We start from the raw sequence: 22,593 nt of genomic DNA, 5'->3' as shown, positions 1-22,593 counted from the left end.
GAGAGGACAAGGGGACAACTGGGGAAGAGGCAGGGGAAATTACTTCACATATTTAGGAAGGGGCAAGAGGGAAGCTTGCCTTATCCTTCACCCACTCAGCATCTCATTTTATAGACATGGAGACTGGGACCCAGGGGTGAAGCCATTTCTCCAAGGGTGACTCTGTGCATGTAAGATGCTAGGCTAGTCTGTTGGCTCCCAGGTGAGGTCTGGTAGGGTCGGGGTGAGGGGCAGAGACCAAAGGTAGAGAAGGATGAGCAGGCAGCTGAAGACTGAGGCGGCTTGGGGGAAATCATTACTTAGGAGCCAGCAAAGGAGACACAATTGGGAGGTGGGGAACATCGGCCATTTTTGTCATCTCATGGAGACGTGCTCCTTTGCAAACACTTTACAAGCAGCTGATATAATCTTCATCACCACTCGTACGAAGGAGTGATTTTCATCCCTCCTTCAGAGATGTAGGAACAGAGACTCACAGTTGTTAAGTAATTTCCTCAATGTCTGGCAGTTAGAAAGTGCCAGATGGCAACTCACAATCAACCTAATTTGTTGATGCAAAACCTTTGCTCTTACACAGGCACACAAAGAGAGTGTTTCAAGGAAGGTGTGATTAATGGAGCCTCATGCCGAAGAAAGGTCAAGGAGAGTGAGGAGAGGAAGTGGTTTCAGAGCTTGTGGTCTTAGGTGGAAAAAGCCTTTCCCCAGTTTCCTTCGGCTGCTGCTGTGGGGCAGTGGGAGGTCATATCTACTGATTTGGGGAGCCTTGAAGATGAGGAGAAACACTGAAATCATTTTGGACCACAGGCAAGTGGAAATACATGGTTGGATCTTGAAGCCTCAAATTATAGGCAGCTTCAAACCGAATTTTTCTGGCTTAATCACAAAGTTAAGAAAGCCGTAAGTAACCAGTATGAAAGTGGCTTTTGCTTAAGCCCGTAAAATTAGAATAGACAATAAAATAGAAAATATTCAAATGGTGTTGATGACAGAACTGCCAGGAGCCAGGGCAGAGAGATTCCGTGAAAGTGTCCTTTGTGAGTGCCTGTGTCAGCAGAACCTAACAGAGTGGGAAGTTTGTCTGACTTGCAAGTCTGTTGAAAAATTAACATGTTGGGTAACAAGGAGAAATTGATGATCCATGAGCTTCTCTACCTGCATTCTCTTCTTTGGAGAAGAGATTTCAATTTGGGCATCCTAACCAAGAAAGAGGTTTTTTTTTTTTTTTTTTTCTTTCTCAAACAGCATGTTAATTAGTGGGGCAGAAATAAATCCATTGCTTCCAAAAAATACAGAGATTGTAGTTCAAGTGGCAGAGTGCCAGGCAAGTTGCATTTTGGTTTTTAAAAAACCCAGCATTTCATGACCATGGCAAAGACGGAGACAGGGTTGACAGGAGGGGCTCTTTATTAAAGCCAGGTGTGAGCTGTCTCCTCTTCCTGGCCCGGATGCTGCCTGGGCTCCGAGGACAATTTCCTGTGGTGATTGTGCCTTCTTGGCCTAAGTCCCTGGTGCACAAGAATCTTTTCTGTTGCTCCCACGATCTCTTTTTTCCTTTTTGTCCCTTTCTCCCCTTTCTTTTCCTTCTTCCCTCCCTTTCTTTCTTCCTTCTTTCCTTTCTTCCTTCCTCCCTTCTTTTCTTTTCTTTCCTTTCTTTCTTCCTCTTTCCTTCCTGCTACGGACTGCGTGTTTGTATTCTGCCACAATTCCTGTGTTGAGGCCCTGACCCCCATGGGGAGGTGGTTTGGAGATGGGGTCTTTGGGAGGTAATTAGATTTGGATGAGGTCATGGGGGCAGAACCGCCATGATGACATGGGTGTCCACAGCAGGTGGTGAAGAGACCAGAGCTCTCTGTTGGCCATCTGAGGACACAGTGAGAAGGTGGCTGTCTACAAGCTAGGAACTGGATCCTTACTGGAACTGGACCAGGCTGGCATCCTGATCTTGGACTCTTATTCTCCAGGACTGTGACCAATGTTTGTTGGTCAAGCCCCCCAGACTATGGTATTTTGTTACAGCAGCCTGAGCAGATTAGACACCTCTCTTCCAAAGCCTACTTCCTTGAGCAGTTTCACTACCTTCGCTAATATCAAAGATGTTTAAAAATTACTCATAATTCCCACATTTGGCTCATGGCATTAGACCAGTAGGATGTTGTCTGTGTTCAACGTGACAGTAGTAGAACTTCTTTGACCCAGGAATGAGCATTCCTGTTTACCCTTAGCTAAGAAGAGGCAGCATTTGTACCTTTTGCTGGATAACTTCTTCGGCAAAATAAGGTGATACCACTTGCCTCACCACAGGCCTGTCAGAAGTGAATTAAAAATGTGAAAGTGCCTAGCTCAGTGCCTGGCGTGCAGAAGCTACTTGGTAAATTCTGGTTGTCCTGAATATAAAAGAAGGAAGGCTGATCCATTCCACCTTCCAAAGGAAGGCAGATCTGTCCCTCCCTTGAAGGAAAAGAAGTGAGAAAATCCTGAAAAGGGGCGAGAGAAGTCAGGGAATGGAACTTGAAGATTTGCGCTCTGAGCCAGCTGCTTTGTAGGAGATGGAAGATAGGTATTGGAAAACTTGTAGAATTTGAAGACGCCTGGAGAGAAGACAGCATCATCCTGGGTACTAGATGGCGACATTTTATTATGGGCATTAAACTGGTTAACACCCGAGGTCACCTAGAGAAACCCTGTGGAGGGACCTGCAGGGATCACTGTTCATGTTCAAGCTGACGCTTCCTTCCAACCCACGAGGTTAATGAGGGCAAAGCTCTCAAGCGATCTCCATGGTGTCAAATCCAACATGTGTTTTTTGGTTCTGGCTTTCTTTGACCACAAGAAAGTATCTGATATTGGGGACATCCCCCTCCAAAGTCTTCTTTTCCAGTGGCTATGTGACAAAATCGATCTAATCTGTTTTAGGATCCTTCTTTGGGTTCTCTTCCTCTGTGTGTCCTTCAAGAACTGGTGTTGCCAGGTTTTCGATGCTTATCTTTCTCCCATCCTTTTAGGTAATTTGATTTCTTCACTTTTAACCCCATCTACATATAGACGACACCCAGCATACAATTGCTGATCTTCCTCATGAAGTCCTTCTAATTCAGCTTGCTCTAGCCAGCTGCCACACCCATCAGATCTCCCTCTAGCATGTCCCTGCACCTCCTCAGTCCCATCCCAGAGCTGCTTTAAGCGAGGCCCCTGCTTCTCATCTGGAAGAGCTATGACTTTCTACCTGATGCCCTGACATCTGGTTTTGCTCTCTCATCCCTTTTGGCAGGAAAGTGAACTTTCTAAAACACATAAGCTTTAAAAAAAAAATTCAACCTGATAGTTTGTCTTTTAATAAATACACTTAATATGTTGCTACTGATTGTGGTATTGTCGTAATTGGACTTACTGCTACTATCTTAAAAATATGTATTTTTATTTCTCCACAACTCCTCTTTCTCTCCATTGTTTTGAAAACTGTACATTTAATTTTTTTGGTAAGTCATCCATATGTTTTTCGTATACATGGATGTTCTAATTACATCTAAAATTATCCAGCAGGTCTGTCCTTGTCCTTAACAGGACATATATCACTGAATGTTTCAAATATCACTGCTGAGCTTGGGATAGAGTTGGAAAGTTCTCAACTTGAGCTCACAACAGCATCTTGCCTGGAAGTGCGCCCTTCTGGTTTGTCTTTGTTCTCCCATACTTGTCCCATAGCAGGCAATCCCCAAATTTTGATGGTTGGCTGCTACTGAGATGTGGACCTCCTGGAGGCACAGAAGCCAGAGGATAAGAAAGCCCAAGTCAGGGGAAGTTCTGCATGTTGAACAGGGCTTCACATACTCCACTGGGCATTTGAAATCTTCCTTTTCTGAACAGAAAGTCTACCTCAGAAATCCCGACTTCCTGGCAGACCATCAGGGTGTTCAAGTGTCCTCAATACCGGAGAGAGTCCTGATCCTCTTACTGTAGAGAAGCTGTCCTCACCCACTTAAGAGACTTCAGTGTCAGTGTTTAAAGAGTGATGTCTTGTAAGCTGACTTGTCCTTCATCAGATGACTCGTAGCCTTAAATTGGAGTCTTTGGATCCGCGGGTCAGTGTTTATCTTCATCGGGCAACTCAGCGGTGGGGACAGGAGTTGATGATGGCTGATGGGATAGCAGCTTGTGTGAAAAGCTGATCTCAGATAATCCATAGAGCAGATAATCTGCTTTAGGCTAATCAGGTACCTTCTGTGGAGAAAAATAAGTCAGTAATATACTCTCAGCAGGAAATATTGTCAGTGGGTTGTCAGAACTCAAGGGTGTGATTACAATCTAACTTCAGTGTAACTTTGACTCCTCTGTGTATTTTTCTCATTTATCTTGTGAGTCATAGAAATATTTTGATGATGGCAGCAAAGCCGATGGCTATTTGTATTTGACTTTCCCCAAGCTGAAAGAGTCTTATCCAACTACAGGAAAAAAAAAAAAAAAAAAGAGTGCCACATTGTTATGGTTCTATATTTCTAGAACATGACCTCAGCTCTTTGCCCTTATTGGAAATATATGAAGTTTAGAAGACTGAGCCCTGGGTGTACTAGGCATCCCGGTTTGCTGCAAGTTTCTGCAGTCTGGGCTCCTAGCCGGTTGCAGGCAGTACAGGAGACATAGCATGTTTTTGCTTGTCCAACATCCATTTCTATCCTTCTAGGAACTGAATGCTTTTCTCTTATGGAGGACATATTCCATAACCTGAGAAAGGTCTTCCCTGCCACAGAAGAAGCCACATGATCCAAGAATAATTTGGGAGTGGATATGGGGCCCAAACAGGACATTTTTGCTGAAATAATTGGAAAATACTCTCATTCCACCAGAGCTCTGTGCTGGTAACATCTTCAACCTTTTGGAGAACACTTGTCCAACAGGTGGAGATAGGCACTGCTCTCTCTAGAGACATTTATATTTTGGGGTTCCTGGGTTGCTCAGACTGTTAAGCATCCGACTCTTGGTTTTGGCTCAAGTCATGATCTTGGGGTTGTGAGATTGAGTCCCATGTCAAGCTCCATGGGACGTCTGCTTGAGGGTTCACTCTCTCTCCTATGCCCACCCTCTGCATGCTCTCTCACTCTCTTAAAAAAAAAAAAAAACCTTTAAAAAATACATTTACATTTTTATTTCAAATTTATTTATCATAAAATTTGAATATATTTAAGATGTGCAACATACAATGTGATGACTTGATACATATAGTAAAATGACTACTACAGTCAAGCTAATTAACATGTCATCTCCTTATATAGTTACATTCCTCTTCCTTCTTCTTCTTCTTCTTTTTTTGTGGTGAGAGTACCTGAAATCCATTTTTTTAGCAAATTTCCAATATTTAATACAGTATTGTTAACCCATAAATATACTGCATATTAGATCTCTAGAATTTTTCATTCTACATAAATGCAACTTCATACCCTTTGACAAAAATCCCCCCACCCCACAACCCCTGTTCTACTCTCTGCTTCTACATATTTGTCATTTTTAGATTCCACATGTAAATAATATCATGCAGTACTTTTTTATTGTGGCTGGCTTGTTTCACTTAGGTAATGTCCTCTAAGTTCATCCATGTGGTTGTGAATAACAGGATCTCTTTTTTCTCAGGCTAAATAATATTCCACTGTATGTTTGTGTGTGTGTGCGTGCATGTGTATGACACACATTTCTTTTTTTTTCTTTTTAAAGATTTTATTTATTTATTTGACAGAGAGAGATCACAAGTAGATGGAGAGGCAGGCAGAGAGAGAGAGAGGAGGAAGCAGGCTCCCTGCTGAGCAGAGAGCCCGATGCGGGACTCGATCCCAGGACCCTGAGATCATGACCTGAGCTGAAGGCAGCGGCTTAACCCACTGAGCCGCCCAGGCGCCCTGACACACATTTCTTTATCCATTCATCTGTTGATGGATACTTAGTTCATTTTTATGTCCCGGCTATTGTGAATAATGCTGCAATGAATATGAAGATGGGGGCATATTTTGGAGGTATTGATTTAATTTCTTTTGGGTATACACCAGAATAGGGATTGCTGGATCCCCTGGTAGCTCTATTTTTAATTTGGGGAGTGGGAATGACTTCCATATTGTTTTCCATAGTAGCTGTACCAATCTACCTTCCTACCAACACCTCATCCAACCACATTCCTGTATCCCAACCACATCCTCACCAACAGCTGTCATTGTTTACCTTTTGGGATAACAACCTCTGATGACATTATTGCAGACCTTATATCCAGCTTTGCCTGATATATTTGCCTCAAATGCACCCAAGTCTGTAAACTCCTGGATTTCTTTCTTGGCTCTCGCTAATTTGTCCCTTGAGATGGAAAGTGTCCTCATCCTTATCCATAGAAGTTGGGAGTGGAAGTCATTCATCATAAATCTTGATGGAAAACTCATGTATGCATTTCACCCATTCTGGGCCCAAGCTATTGATACAGTGTGCTTCATTACGGGGCCCACCCAGGGTGTCAGTTCATGAGGTTTACTGGGCAAACATTGATTTGCCCAAGAAGTCAACTTATTTGATCAAGGGAAGCAGTCAAAACTGGGGACAGGGAGAAGAGGAATAGGACTATGTAATAGGGCATCTGCTTGTCCTTGGAACCAGACAGAGACCAGAAGTATTGTGTGCCTACCTGCAGGAAGGGCCAGCAACTGAGGATGTCCCTCTCTGGACACTCGAGCTGCTTTCTGTCCACTCACCCAAGGCTGATGAAACACCAGTTTCCCAGAGAGTCAAAGTCATTTTCCCCAGTCTGCAGGGTCTCCCAATTTCTAGGGAACTTCTCCAGTCATCAGACCACACTTTCTCCCTGCCTTGGGGAAAAGATAAGCAGCAGTTAGAACGAGTCAGTGGGCACAAGATTGTACAAACAACAAGGGAAAATGTCTCATAGATGAATGAGACAATGTTTGTGCTCTGTGTAACTGGAAGCCTCTGCAGAACAGGTAGATGTTCTAGAAATTCAAGGTGAGGAGGACAGAACGGGGAATGTCAGAGCTTGCCACCTCCTGACAGAAGCTGTGGAGCTTCTGACTCAGGCCCACACAATCCAACCGTAGTGAGTCTCTGTGGGGTAGGAGGGGTGGCAGGGGAAGAAGGAACAGAAATGAGTGTGTAAGGCAAAGCAGATGTGAGGAGGAGGGCTGATTTGAGATTAGGATCTTGTTCTTTCCTTCTGTGCGTCATGTTATGAAGGGACCCCTGAATCTTAATATGGACTGGAACAGAAACACTGAAACTGTCTTTGGGGGCAAAGTACGGGCGTGGTTTGGGAGGATGGAACAGGAGAGGAAGTGGTTTTGTAGGAGGATGAAAAAGAGGTGAGTGAAGACCGTCTCTTAACCAGAAGCTGCCCGTGAGGTATGTAAGGAAGGCAAATAATCCTGGACTTCTAGGGAGACCCCAGACCTCAGGTCCTGACCCATGTAGAGCACAGAGGGCTGGGATCAGAAGAAGCCTGCTGAGGAAGTGGGATTTGCTGCCTTACGAAGGTCTCCTGCACTGACCAGTCCTAGCCACGACTGACATTTAAGCAGGAAAGCGGGCACACAGAACAAGGGAACATACTCTCCCCACTTTGTCTAGACACCTTGGGTTGGGAGACTTGTCAGTCTCCTCATGGTGTACAATCTGTTACCTCAACTGTCCTGGACTTTCCTTCACAAACTCCGCTGTGTATCATCCATTCAGTGCCTACGTGCCACATGACATGTCCTGTCAGTGCCAGGACAAAAGAGTGAAGGGACACCCGTGGTTTCTGCCCTCACCTTTCTGCCTTCTCTGTGTCTGTCAAACCCCTCCATCCAATTGCCCTTTTCAAGGGCTGATGACTGAGGTGTGCACACAGTCTGTGTTCCTAACCAAGGAAAAAACCTCCGAGCTGTCTGTGGTGCGTCAGCATCCTCCCCCTGTCTCCTGTTCCCAGCCTCTGCCCTGCCAGTTGTGGTTCCTCAGGCTGACCGTGGGCAGGAAGCCTCGGCTGGCCTCCACGCCATCAAGGTCTTCCCTCTGCTTCTCTGGCCCTGCCCCCAAACAGGGAGACTCTGGGGAGGCCAAAATCTAATCATTCACTCCACTGATTTAGTGTGTAACAAGAATGGGAGATATTGCCCTAGGAAAGAGCTTCCTAACACATCTGAAATCCTTGCAGCGGTGTCAGAGATGGAACTAGGTAGACAGCACACATTAGACATTATTATTTCTATTCCATTAACAGTGGGTTCCTCACATGAAACCCAGCTCAGAAATAGTCAAACAACCTGTCACAGTCACCATCGAGAACTCCCTCCATCACTTAATTGATAGTGTGTCCTAAAGATAATTAAAAATACATGGAGAAAAGCTGGTCGATTCAGTTGCTGTCTAGAAACCTTGAGCCCGAGTCTGTCCTGGGCCTCTTCCAGGGTTCTAGAACACACACTGACATTAGATGGGAGCTTTCAACTCTGGGCCCTCAGGCATTGACAGGATGTGACTTGCTCATGTGGGTTCATGGTGGGAGTGTGAAGTGTGTGAAGGCAGGTGACCAAAACTGGATGCAAGCCAAGGGATGAGAGCTTTACCTGAGGTAGGAGTGTTTTACTGGTTGCTTTACTTGGTACTAGAACAAATATGACAAATTCTAGTCCAAACGCAAACCTCTTGCAGAGCACCCTGGTCTTGTCAGCAACTCTCCCTACATGGTGCTATCCCCAGCTTGGGTTCGCCATGGAGAGACTTCCTTTTGGATACCTGGGGCACATGTGGCCACAACCACAGGAGTCCTGGGCTGAGTCTTCCTTGTGGTGAGGAGACAGGGCTGGCTGACATGATGGAGCCAGTACTCCAGGATCATGCTGGTTGACCAAGTTGGTCAGTTGAAAAATTCCTTAAAATACCCCAGGGGCATGTTTTTATTTTGTATTGTTTTTTAAGGACTAAATATTCCAAGACCCTGATGCCAGAAAAGAGAGCTCTATGACTCTTATATAACTGGCCATGTTGCAAGTTTAAAAAAAATTAGTTAAAAGACTAGAAATTATGGTTACAAAAATATCTCTGCTAATAGTTTACTGTCTGGCTTGAGTGAGTTTGACTTTAAGGTGTGGTGGCTCTGGAAATTTATCGTGAGTCACTCCATAATAACAGGCTGCACTATCAGGCATCAGCCCACACACAATTTTCCAGCCCTGAACTTTGAATGTTTCTTACAAAATGAAAATAATACAGTCTTATGCTTTATTCTAGGGATGAGGTGGTTGATACCACTTTAGACTTTGCTGAAGATTTGTGAATTTGATGTTTCCTATGAAATCAAAATGTTTGGAGGAAGCCTCTTGTTTTCTGTTGGAAGACACAAATCTTTAAGAGAAAAACCATGCACATGCAGTTTGTTGTCTATAGGTTGATTGTCTCCTTGTGCGTTATTTGCTTGACCTGGACTATCGTCTCTCCAAGTGGCTATCTCAGCCCTTGGAATCGAAATTACACATTTGAAGGAAGACTAAACTAGCAAACACAGATGGTTATCTCTCCACTTGCTTTATTTTCTCCTGTCTTTTTCTTGTCTCTGTTCTCTTCCTGGATTTGGAAAACCATAGATATGCTTTCTCCTGTACTGAATCAGCCTCATGGAGGAGACAGTAAGTAGATACCTTTTTTCTTTAATACACAGGGCTTGGTCTAGAGTTTTAATGGTTATTCCAGTGCAACTGGGCTCTTGGAAGACCAACTTTTATTGTGTCAACCCATGAAAGCCTGAAAGCCTTTCTCCATCTGGGACCTCTTCTTGATTCATTGAAGTCTTCCGCAGCATTCATGGTGCTGCTAAAATCCTTCTTTCTGCAGGTTTCCTGCTTGTCCTTGTCTCTTCTTCAAGATTCCCATGGCAAACACCACGTACATCCATTTTGAATGCTTGGTCGCTGTGTTTAATTCATCTTTGCCTACTCATATCCTCAACTGGTCTGTAATTTCCTTGAGGGGAAAAAATGCTTTGTCCGTTTCTGTCATCCTCATTGTTTAGTGCACGGAAGGTACCCCAGACATGCTGATTCATGTGTAAGGGTAGTTTGTATGTACATTAACTCTCATGTAGGGCAAAACTGTGTGATAGGTGCCCCAAGAGGCTTTTTCACCTCCACTGTCTTGTTGAATCTTCCCAAGGACCCAAAGAGATAAATTTCATCGTAATTTCTTAGGTGGTGAAACTAAGACACTAAGAGCATCCCTGGCGTCTCCCAAGCCAGGAAATGGCATTACATCTGTACAGCGAGAATAGGATTATCAAGGCTAAGTGGCAGGGATGCTTTCTTGTCCAGAGAGGAAAGCCTGCTTAGGAAGTTGGCTTGAGGAGCCATGGAACCTGCTGGATGTGCGTCAGGACATAACTGTGCAAGCTGCTGGCCCGCTCCCACCCTCTGGCCCAGACCCATGGTCCCAGCTGGGGCTGGAGACCTGCCACTCGAGTGTCTCTCTAAAGTTCTCCTTTCATTCTTCTGATTATATCCTTGTTATACTAACTGACATCACAGGATCCTGATGACCGTGGGCAGGGAGACCGCCTCTGCAAACTCTGTCTTTTATTTTCCCTGGATTGTGCTATTTTTTTTTTTTTTCTCTATTTGATGGACTTCTGTCCTTTGCACCATCTCCCAGACCGCTTCCTTGGCAAGTTTTCTTTCAGAGCCTGCTCCGGGCAGAAAGGATAAAGGAGAGCATTTGGCCCAGAGGATAAGGAAGCTACTCTGTAGGAACTGAGTGGGGCTCTAAAGTCCCTTGAACCCATGGTGGGTGAGGGGGCTCGTTGCAATCTGCGTGTCTGTGCTCACAGAGCAACATGGCGGCACCGTGCACTGGGCTGCTCACCAGCCACGCAGTGAACTCGAACCAGCTTGCCTGGATGAGAGTCTGCATGACTGTAGTGAGGAACAATCCCAGTGCCTAGCAAAAGAGCATTACAACAAAAAGAGAAGACTTGGCCAACGTACTCCAGTGGTTTTATATGATTTTCTTATGTTAGTCAATAAACCAGTCTTGGGGGGGGGGCTGTGAAAAGTTTCACCCGTACACGGCAGTTTCTCAGTGTCAAATGTCTGTCACAAATTTTGCTTGTGGTCACCTCTGAAGCCTACAATTTAAAAAAAAAAAAAAAAAAAAACACAGCAATTATCTCAACCAAAGTGCTATTGAGTGCACTTTCCAGTGGTTGGTCCTCAGGCTCCTTTCCCAACAATGTTTTCCTCGTGCAAAAAAGCCCAAAGGAGCGTGTGCGTGGCTCCTGAAGCCGAGAAGTCAACTCTGCGGAAAATTTGCATGCCGTAATTGAGTTGCCGGGAATACTCAAGACATAATTCTTCAGGCTTGCAATGATGATCACGGGTCCCTGCAACCTTCCAGGCTGGCAGTGGAAATGGCCACCAGACTCTTCCAGTCCCCTGTCATCTGGGTCTTAGATCGAAACTTCATAACCCAGCTCAGATCCCCTGGTTTTTAGGAGGTGATAGCTGGTGAAACCTCAGCTTTCCTCGCCCTTAAGCTCCTGCAGGAGGTTAGGATTTTATAACTCCTTTGCCAAGTATTATGTTGGACCGAACAATTTAATATAGAGACATCTCGCGACCCTGGGTACAGGGTGCGTTTTGGAGGGAAAGCCTGTAGTAGATGTGGAGTACTTTTGAATGAATGAACAAAGAGATGAATTTTGCACTTTTTGGAATTTGGGGAGTGATTTGACCCCGTGCACATACATGACATGGAAGTGTGCCTGGGCTTGAGGAAGTCCCTGGGCTGAAGTTGAGGAAGAAGCCCCAGTAGAATCCCTTTGGATAATTTTCAAGAAAATTACTTGGCCAATCATTCCTGGATGCTGGGCTGAATTTAACATAGGGATTATGAATCTGCAGAAATTCCTTGTCTGCCCTAATGTGCACACATACAATACGAGTTGAGTAGGAGTATTTTTTGTGTTTGCGTATGTGTGTGTGTGTGTGGGGGTGATAAATTGGATCCTGTCACTATTCTGCAATGAAGCAGTAGACACAACTGACTTAAAGGAAGCTTCCCTCACTCCATCATTCTGCCAGGTTATACCGTGGGATCACCTCTTGTGTGTGTGCTCAGGCACCCTTTTCTGTGAGTCTGGATCTTGAATCATAAAATGCTTCCATGGTGGAACCTTTAGACATCCAGAATCCCAGGAAGCTCAGACAGTAAACCTTAATGTGCAGATATGGAGAAGTGTTGGGAGGATGTTTCTTGGTATTATCTAGGTTGAAGGCAGGTGAAAACTTTCTTCTGGAGGTTTTGGATGGCTGTCTCTATGGTCCTGAATTCCCAGGGCCAAACAGAGGCAAAACTGTAAAATGAAAGCTACCTCTGGAAGCTTCTCATCTCCCTTCCCCTCTGTTGTCTGCTCTTTTCCAAGATAATGGTGCATTTCTGAAAGGTAATGAGTTTGCAGTGGTATCCAAACCTGTGGCACAGATGGCCTTTTTCCTTGGCCTCTTATCAAATGCTGGGTCCAAGATGACACTTCTTTGGATACTTGAGATGCCTCTGAGTTCAACTAGAACCTCCAGTGCAGGCTGGTGTTAATAATGACATGTGCTCTGCTGGGCAGCATTGACAGAAGTGAGTACTGATTGAAGAGGTAATGGTTCTAGGGTGTTCTGCACTGGTCAGATCATGTGTATTCTGTTCTCGGGGCCGTCCTTTAAGAGGAACATTGGTAAATAGGGACACATTCAGAAAAGGGTGTGAAAATAAGAGGACATGTTGTGGGAGGAATGAGGGAAGATTTGGGTATTTGCAACCTGACTAAAAAGGCCAGAAAGATCCTAGAATCTGACCTAGTTTGAACACCTGTTTGGTGTTTGCATTCATCTTCTATGTATCTCTACCAGATTATCGACTACACTTGGTCTGAATATCTGTTATGACTTAAAAGTAGAACAAAAAGTTCCGTTCCCTGCTGCTGTGGACTCTGGGCAGCCAGGGTTGGTGAAGGATCTCAAGACGGCTGGGTGAAAACTTGCTCTAAAAATCATTGACTGGGTAGCTTTTGGGGAGATCATACCCTGAAACCAGAAGGTCATTGCTAACTCCCTGAAATTTTGGAATGAGACACTTACTTCCAAGTTGGCTACTCTCCCTGAGAAACCTCCTGTTACCAACTGGGCTTACTACAAGGCCAATGTGGTGAAGGCTGGCTTGGTAGATGACCTTGAGAAGAAGTTCAATGCCCTGAGGATTCCTGTGCCAGAGGATAAATACACTGTTCAGGTGGATGCTGAAGGAAAAGAAGATGTGAAAAGTTGTGCTGAGTTTTTGTCTGTCTCAAAGGCCAGGATTGTGGAATACGCAAAACAGCTGGAGAAGCTAAGGAACATAATTCTGTTTGATTAGATGACCATTGAGGACATGAGTGAAGCCTTCTCAGAAACCAAATTAGACAAGAAGAAGAATCTCTATTGGCCTCACAAGCCAACCGAAAATTTATAAACTTGAGGTGGGAGAGAGAGCTGGCCCTTGTATTATAAATGCTGGACATTAAAAATAATGGATACAGTAAAAAAAAAAAAAATACTAGAACAAAAAACCTAAAACTCCAGAACATGGCAGCCTCCTTTAAATATTTTAAGCAGAATGGTGTAAAACCTCTGGAAGTCAGGACCTTTGCCAATGTGAAGAAATGAGAGGAAGGCATTCTTCTCCTTCAATATGGCCCGAAGATCCTTGGGGGAAGTGTGAGGATTTAAGAGGAGGCATTGGCACTAGATGTAAGTTCCCCACCAGTGTCAAGATCTGCTACATTTATTTATACCTAGTTAAGTTCCTTTGGTGACAAGGAATATAAAACCCCAGGAATCAAACTTAAGTAAAAAGAAGCTGTAGGATGGGGCACTGGGATAGCTCAAGCAGTTAAGCATTCCACTCCTCAGTTCAACTCAGCTCAAGTCTTGATCTCAGAATCGTGAGTTCAAGCCCCACTTTGGGCTCCATGCTGGGCATAGAGACTACTTAAAAAAAAAAATGTAGGGAAGAATTCAATGGTCCATCTCATCAACCAGAAACAAAGTATTGGCCAATCACTGAAGCTAAGCCTGTAAATTCCAGCACTATAATTATTTTAGGGCACATGATCTTTTCCTCTACTTGTCTTTATTGCTCTACCCTTTCTCAGATGGCTCCTCCCCCCACCCTATTTACAACTTCTCTCCCATAGTTTTGGCCTGGTTAGATCACCATCTCTCACCACCTGGGAATCTCTGACCACTAGAGAATCCTGGCTCTGTCTGAATTTATCTCTCAACTCCCTCCTGAAGAATTAGCTTCTCTGTGCTTCTTAGTCCTATAAGTCTAGAGAAAAAGATTCAGTTTGGCTCCGCTCAGCCTTTGGATCCACTCTCCTTGGATCACGTGTACAGCCCTGCTCCAGTCAGCTACAGTTTAGGCACACAGTCACACGAGTAGGTAGAGATGGGTCCTTTAAGAAGTACGTGAGGAATGGCAAAGATCAGAATACCTTCTAGAGGCATATAGCTTGAAGCCAAAGAAAGCAATAATATCTAGGTGAGATATCAGTTCTACAGAAAGGCAAGGGTCCTTTAAATCTAACCTCATAGATTTCTATCTGCTGTCCTTAGTTTTGCTCTGGAATTATTCTCTTTTTGTTGTTGTTGTCATATAGAGCCCTTCCCTTTTCTCATCTGATTTTGCTTTGCTTGAACAAATTTGTATTCTTTTTGTCCATGAAATTTGGCGGTGGTCTTTCTTCTCTTTATACTTGTTTGTCCTCAGAACGTTGAGTAGTAGGACTTCAAAAAACTGCCCCCAATAGTCTCTGTCTTCTGCAATATATATATGCGTATTTTTTAAACAGGAAAAATCAGAATTAGTTTCCAGTGTCATATCCTATCTTTGAGGCTGCCTCTTCTTTCAACACAGAGTACAGAGCATGATGACAAATGAGAAACAATCATTTCACACATTCTGGTAAAATACATCTTCCCTGTCAGAACAGCAGGTGATTAGATCTTCATTTTGATGTAGACTGCAGCGTCTTCAGAAATGAATCAGTAAGGCCTGATTTGAAAGAGGATGCAAATTTCCAGCCAAGGAATCTGTTGAAGAGATTATATGCCTGTGTAAAGCAGTGTAGAAGTGAATCCATTCTGTCAGGTGGTCTCACACCAGTGCATTCTGTAGCCTAGACCCAAGGCTACACCCGCGCTGTAGACCATGGTTGTGGGGGAAGCACTTGGTACCTTATTTAATATTGATCTCTTCTCCTTGTGGCGTTATTATTAGCTATGAAGTTTGTTGAAGCATCAGTCTGCCTGAGTCATTTCCCAGGTGGAGCTGAGGCTTGAGTCCTGTAAATTATTAATCTTGGGGAAGAATAGCTTTATTCAAAAATTAATTTGAGTGAACGTTGCTCATTCATGGAGTAACTTATGTAAGTGGAGCATCAAGTTATCATCTGATGTGAATGAGAATTAACATAAATTGCCTCTCTGGAAAGTGTTTCCCTCTGTCTCTCTCAGCACAGTGTTCCTTTCTGGGAAGAGGGGCAGAATCTTCCGGACTAAGAGCACGGCGCCAGGAGCCAGGTGGCTTCCGGTTTGAAACAAAGCCTGCATTCACCAGCACTGTGACTTTGGGCAAAGAACTCAACCAACCACTCTGTGCCTCAGCTTCCTAATCTGTAAAATGGGTATGATGATAACAGTGCCTAATTTGTAGGATCACTATCAGACATAACTATATTTTTATTTGTATAGGTGAGAAAACCAAGACTCACAGAGTTATGTATCTCTTCCGAGTTCACAGAGCTGGTGAGTGGATGAGTTGGGATCTAAGCTTTAGCCTGTAAGCCCTTAGTTCATACCCTTCTCCACTAATCCCTCCCCAATTTGTCTATCATAAGGATCACCTGGGGATGCTTCTTAAAAACAGATTTCCAGCCTTCAATGTAGAGACTGGGAGTTCATAGCATTAAGAAGTGTCCCATGTGGTAAGACTTAGAAATGATACACCAGAGCACGGACCTTCTGAGCTTTTGCAGCTAGATGAACGGCTTTGTGTGTGGAGTTGTTTTGTCTTCCTCTTCTCTCTCAGGCTCCCCTTTCACTAGACTTTTCTCTCCCCACAACCCTGCCTGTCTCCTCCACTGGGACTTTGAGAGTGCTGGTTACTTAAATCATCTTCTCTCTGAGATTTCCCAGGCTCTCGGTGTGCCTGGTCATTTCATGCAAGCTTTCTTCCCGATGACCCAGACTTTGCCTTTGAATTCCTTTATAACCCTGTTCCTTGCTCATTCCTTTTTACCATTTTCCCTTTCCTTTATGTTCCTCAGGACCACTGAGAAGAGCCCAGATGGCCTATCTGCATGCCATATTGTAACGAAAACTGAACTATAGTATGAATTGCTTTCAGAGTGTGTCATAATAAAACCCAATATTATATTAAATATATGCAGATATATTACAGATAAAATAATGACTGCTATGTATCTGACTGAAAATGATTGTATTTTCATCTAGAGAGCCAAAGTGAGTGCAGTGAGCTTTATTAATAGCTGGCCATGCCTGTGTAATTTGTAAAGGGTCACCTCATTGACATTCTGCTTCGGGGCCTACATTGTCTTCTTTGGGCGATGCCTAAATTTGGAGCTCTGGGTCACGGCATAACTCTAGATCCCAGTCAATCTCCTCCAAGGCCAAATGATGGTTCAAGAAGCACTATTTCACTGGAAAAAGCCCTCGATTTCTGCAATTGTGTAGGTCAAAGTCAAATGCACTCATATCTGATGTGACGATAAATTGATTCAAGGACTTTGGCCCACATGCTGCCACTCGAGGAGCCAAGCCTAAATTAGATGCAAAAATGAGCAGTTGCGTGTGCTATTGTGGTCTGAATAAATGGCACTTATGAGCACCAAACTGATCGTGTACTCAGGAGAGGAGAAAGAATTGACCAAATGAAATTTGTAGCTGCTTATTTACACAGCACTGTGGATTTTCAGTTGAGAAGCACATGATTATTCCAGGTCCAGAGGAGACTTTCTTGGAGGGTAGGAATTATACATGTTAGTAAACAATCATATTGTCCTTTTATTCCATGATGGTTGAACATTTCTTGTATTTATCATAATTCTGGAAGTGTATATGAGCAAACCCAGCTGCTCTCAGGTAGGTGTGGTTTTTTGGTACTTGGAGAATGTGTTATCTTAACACTTTTTTAAATGGGTCCTAGACATTTTGAGAAGAAAGTCAACTCAAAATGGTATTGTTAGAATGTCTGATGAGACATAGTTCAAATAGGAAGGTCTACCCTCATTAACTAAGTGTGTGACTTTGAGCAACAAGGTCCTTCTCTCCATCTTAGCTCCACTTTTCTCACTTATAAAATGAATACCACTTATTTCATTGGGTTGTTCAAATAATGATATATTGCAGTATATGGGAGAGCACATGGCTAATGGCAAAGCCCAGTAGCAAGAGATGATCATCGTTTTTATGTTTGGTGCAAAGGAAGAATTGGTAGACTTCTCTGGACCGAACATGTCCTGGGAGGCAACAGGTGACCGTCGGGACTTGGTAAATTGTGATATGATTAAATTGTGGGATGACATTCCAACATATAGAGAACAGAAGACATCCTGTTCTTGTCACTGGGTGGTGACTGATGCCCTGGATGGCTATTTAGAATGTTAAAGCTAGGGGGCGCCTAGGTGGCTCAGTTGTTAAGCATCTGCCTTTGGCCTAGATCATGATCTCAGGGTCCTGGGATGGAGCCCCCGAGGGGCTCCCTGCTCAGCAGGAAGCCTGCTTGTATGCCCACTCTCGCTGTCTCTCTCTCTGTCAAATAAATAAATAAAATCTTAAAAAAAAAAAAAAAAGGAATGTCAAAGCTAAAGTGCTCTCTGGGGTTTCAATCACTCAGCAAGCTGGCTCATAAAATAGTATTTCCCAAATAACGTGGCAAGGAATTCCCGCTCTCTGAAAACGGAGTTCTGTGGCTTAACAAGTATGGGAAATGCTGTATGCATTACCTCCCCCTTAGGGTTAACATTGCAAATGTGTGTGTTTAAGCTATTACTGTCTCACACACATGTAGAAGCCCCAAGTGGCTATTCAACTAGAAATTAATTTTTAATAAAATAAAAAATTCAGTTCCATAGTCACACTAGCTACATCTCAAGTGCCTCACAGCCACATGAGGCTAGTTGCTCCATATTGGGAACTGCATATACAGAATATTTCCATCATTGCAGAAAGTTCTATTAAGCAGCGCAGGAAGCATTCTGAGGCAACCTGCAGTAAAAGAACTTATTGAACTCTGTTCATTTAGCAAATCTTTTAATATCCAGCTGAGCCTCCGTCTGGCCAGATGCTGTTTAGAGAATACAGTTTGGCATTCTTGGTGAGGGAGAACCCACATCTGGATGTGGGGTTCCAGGACCTGCTCCTGGTTGTTTACGGTTCTTCAAATCCTTCTTGTTTTTGTTGAAAGATTAATTTTTAAAAAAGATTTTATTTATTTACTTGACAGAGAGAGTGAGAAAGGGAACACAAGCAGGGGGAGTGAGAGAGGGAGAAGCAAGCTTCCTGTGGAGCAGGGAGCCTGATGCGGGGCTTGATCCCAGGACCCCAGATTCATGACCTGAGCTGAAGGCAGCTGCCTAATGACTGAGCCATCCAGGTGCCCCAAAAGATTAATTATTTTTGAAACAAATAATATATTATATGTTAATTTAAAGAAGATTAATTATTTTGATATTTTAAGACATAACCTCACCACGCCTCATGGCTTTGTGAAACTCATTGATAACCAATGTTCGCTGTTACAGACTCCTGATAGTTTCAGAGGTGGAAGGGGCCTTGGGGGGTGATGTAAGTCCATCTCCTTGTTTTCTTTACGAGGCAACGAAAACCCAGAAATGTTATGTGACTTTCCCAAGGTCACTCAGTCAACAGTACAATACCTGCTTCTCATTAGGGCTGTTGTTTTGTCTTCTCTTCACAAACTGAAGGGGAAAACAACCCAATTATTAATGGACTAGAATAATATCAATGGTAACCTGGGGTTTATCTCTAGTTTGAGATCTTACCTATCTTTGTGAGAGTGGGTTTTGAGTAAATTTATTCTGCATTTGGTAATGTAACGTGTTTTTACGAGCACCGATGAGATAGGGCCTATCAGTGAAAAAAATCACCCACCACTCAATTTCTTCCCTCTCCTTTATAATAAAGTCCTTGATGATCTCCAGCAACTGGCCAGTAATAACTGCATGAGTTTGCACATGTTTTGTACCCCAGTAGAACTCCTTTGATTGACTAGAATTCTAGCTAGACCCTATCTGCCTTTAATTTTTGTGGCCATGGGATAAAAAAAGGAATGACAATTGAAACCTGCATAGTAGAAAAGTAACTGCATTATTCCCTGTTTATAGAAAAGCTGACATTCACTATGTAGGAAGGGGCCAGTTCAGAGGCACGGGTCAGATATGCATTTCTGGGCCGACCACCGCGGACGGGTCGGTAGCACAGGTGGGTAGAAGGTAGGCCATAAAAGGAAGACAGGTCATGTGTCAGGGTAATATCCTGGGAGGAACTGCCCTCTGAAGGCTGTAATCTGGAAACAATATTCTTCTGGCACCTTGACTAGGATGTCAGTGGGAAAGCCCCATTAGTCATCTCTGCCAGATGGGGGCTTCTGGAAATCTCTGTGCTGCTGTACATGTCTCTATTGATGAAACATTGAAGCCACAGGGGTTGTGACCACAAATGTCTCATCCTGCAGACCCTCTGGCCTTACAAGGATCACAAAAAGAGAAATGAGTTGTGGATTCTGACCTTTGTAGCCTTTGTGTTTTAACATGTGGAAAGTGTCATGTTTGCCATTTCTCTTGGCATACATTTCTGGAGAATTGTACACTTTAATGGCCAAGCCAATTTAGGCTACCCCTGACCCTCTAAAGACGGGACCTCCCGAGGTAATTCCTGAGTGCTCTGATGTTTAAGAAACACTACCCTTGAGAAATCACTCTTGTTTTCTCAGGACGTCATCAGCTGTGTGAACACTAATAGAACTTAATTATCATGAAAGGGAATGATGTCCGTACTTGGTTTTCACTTCACTGAATTCAGTTTGCTCATCTACGTATAAAATCTGGTATCAGCTTCCTGTTATCACAGCAGAGAAGTTGGCTTTGTTTTTCTTCCACATGCTTGCAGTCTCTCTTCCTGTCTTGTTATAAGGAAGGAGAGTTAGAGAAAATTCTGGCTCAAGATAAGACCCAGAGATCCAAGTCCTGTGAATCTTTTTTTTTCATGGGGAAGCTCTATGGTCAATATCCAGATATTAGAGCAAGTCCTGGCTGCCTGTCTGACTCCAGACTGTTTGCTCTGTTCTCTCTAGTTTTCTTATTCTGCTCTGTGGAGTGATGTGGCGCTGTAAATGGAGTTGATTTTTTATGGGTGACTTTGAGCCTGTCTGAGGTTGCTTGAATCCAGAGGTTTATTAGCAGGGAGCAGAACCCCCCTTCGAGAGGGAAAGCTCAGTGTGAAAGAAACTATCCCGGGACAAGAGTCTGAAGACCAGAGTCCCGCCTCTGACTAGCCCATTAGCCAACTGTTAGCCTTGCCCTTGTCGGTTCAAGTCTCCAGGCCTCCTGAGAGTGCTGCAAATTAAAGGAGATGGACTAAATCCAGGGACCCTTGGTTTTAAAATGATCAACTGTTAACATTTGGCTTTATTGACTTCTTCCTTCTTCTTAAAATGTTCACCCTTTTTGGCTTTTGAGCCGCCATTTCCATGTTTGCTCAACTAAAACGACTGGGTTAAGCATGGCCCTGGGGACTCAGAGTAGGAACAAGAAAGCTTTTGTTTTTGATGAGCTCACAAGATATATAAATGTCAGCTAACCATCTCTTCTCCCTCTGGATACTCCTTCTTACTTCTAGTCCCTTCTTCCATTTTGTTTCTATCACCAACTCTCCTCAAATGTTTTGAATACAGTAGTTCCCCCTTAACTGTGGTTTTGCTTTCCCGTGGTTTCAGCGCCCTGTGGTGGACTCAGTTGGAAGCTGGTGATCCTCCTCTTGGCGTGTTTCGACTTGGTAGTCACTAAGCCCGACGTCACTGTGCCTGTGTCATCCACTTCACTTCATCTCATAACGTAGGCATTTTCTCACCTCACACCATCACAAGAAGGATGAGCACCTACAGTTAGATATTTGGCAAGGGAGAGACCACCTTCACATACCTTTTCTTATGGTTACAATTGTCCCATTTTATTATTAGTTATTGTTGTTAATCTACCATGTCTAGGTTGTAATTTAAACTTTACCGTAAGTGTGTCTGTATAGGAAAGAACATAGTATGTATGCATAGGGTTTGGGACTATCTGTGGTTTCAGGCATCCACCGAGGGTCTTGGAATGTATCCCTGTGGGTAAGGGGACATTATTGTTCTCTCCTTGGAAAATAGTACCCACTCCCGTGATTTCAACTACCATTGACATGCTAGTGATTAAAAATGATATGTCTCTAACCGTGACCGCTTTCCCCAGCCCCCAGCATCTTGAGTTATAGATTGGTATTCACGTGTATCTCCTGGTCATTTCTACCTAGATATCTCCCAGAACCTCCAACTCAAAAAGTTGAAACTAAATTTATTTTGCTCTCACCTACTTCTTCCCTTCTTCTCTTAAAACCCACTCCCTTTATTGAATTTCTTACCTTGGGTGAAGGTATGCCATCCATTTAGTTACTCAGATTAGAAAATTCAGAGTCATTGGCCTCTCCTCAACATCGACATAATTGGTCATGTTCCTTTAGAATCCGTCTCTGAAGTGTTGCTAGTCTCTGCCCCCTCCTTCCTATCATTCTTGCTACTGCCCGCATTCAGGCCTTGGGAAGCCATCGATTTTAAAATTACTATCTTCCACGTTTAATCTTTCCCAAATGGGGATGCATTTCCGAGTTTCTGTGGCCAGGCAATAGTCATGAGGTGAACAACACCATGTGAGCACAGGTATCCAAACTTGCAGAATGGGCTTCAGTTACTTGGAGACCCTGGAGACAAGAGTGGAACATTCTTAAAAGAAAAAATGCACCATCAACACTCCACATGGCTCTTGAGTGGAACAGCGCTTCCGAAGAGTCAGACTCTGAATGGGAAAAAGTGCTAGCAATATCTTAACCAAATGATTGTGTTTATATTTCCCTTTTTATGTATGTGTGGGGTGATAGATGATAAAAATTTGTCAGCGGAAGTCTAAAAGAGCCCTTTCTGTAAGTATAAATTAAAAATTCCAAGTGATAAGGAACATTGTGTTCTCATTTAATTGGTAGATTTTTCCTTTTTTAGAGGCAAATAGAATAATACTGTGACTAGTTATTGATTATATCTTAGACTTGCAAAAATATAGGAAAGAATCACATGCAAATCTCCCTAATGAACCGATACCTTCACTGCTTTCTTCAGGCCTCCCTGACTTCAGTTTCTTCCCCTCTGGCCCATTGTTCACAAGGCCACCAGCATGCCCAGATCGGATCCTGTCATTCAAGTACTGAGAAACTTCCA

At 43.6% G+C, this 22,593-nt stretch overlaps 1 long non-coding RNA gene and 1 pseudogene across 2 annotated transcripts in view; one reads left to right on the top strand and one right to left on the bottom strand.

Moving 5' to 3' along the window:
- Positions 1-13,500, top strand: part of LOC309848908 (ATP synthase subunit d, mitochondrial pseudogene) — a 50,818-nt pseudogene extending 37,318 nt beyond the window's left edge. The window contains exons 2-3 of the transcript in view: positions 7,842-8,019; positions 12,903-13,500. The product of the transcript in view is annotated as an ATP synthase subunit d, mitochondrial pseudogene (transcript). The remainder of the gene's footprint in view (positions 1-7,841; positions 8,020-12,902) is intronic.
- Positions 1-22,593, bottom strand: part of LOC309849105 — a 278,100-nt gene that overhangs the window by 138,348 nt on the left and 117,159 nt on the right. The gene's annotated exons all lie outside the window — the stretch shown is intronic.

The sequence above is a fragment of the Mustela nivalis genome (assembly GCF_964662115.1).
Source record: "Mustela nivalis genome assembly, chromosome: 15".
Taxonomy (NCBI): Eukaryota; Metazoa; Chordata; class Mammalia; order Carnivora; family Mustelidae; genus Mustela; species Mustela nivalis.
Note: the sequence above shows the minus strand (reverse complement) of the source record. Positions and strands in the feature narration are given on the sequence as shown.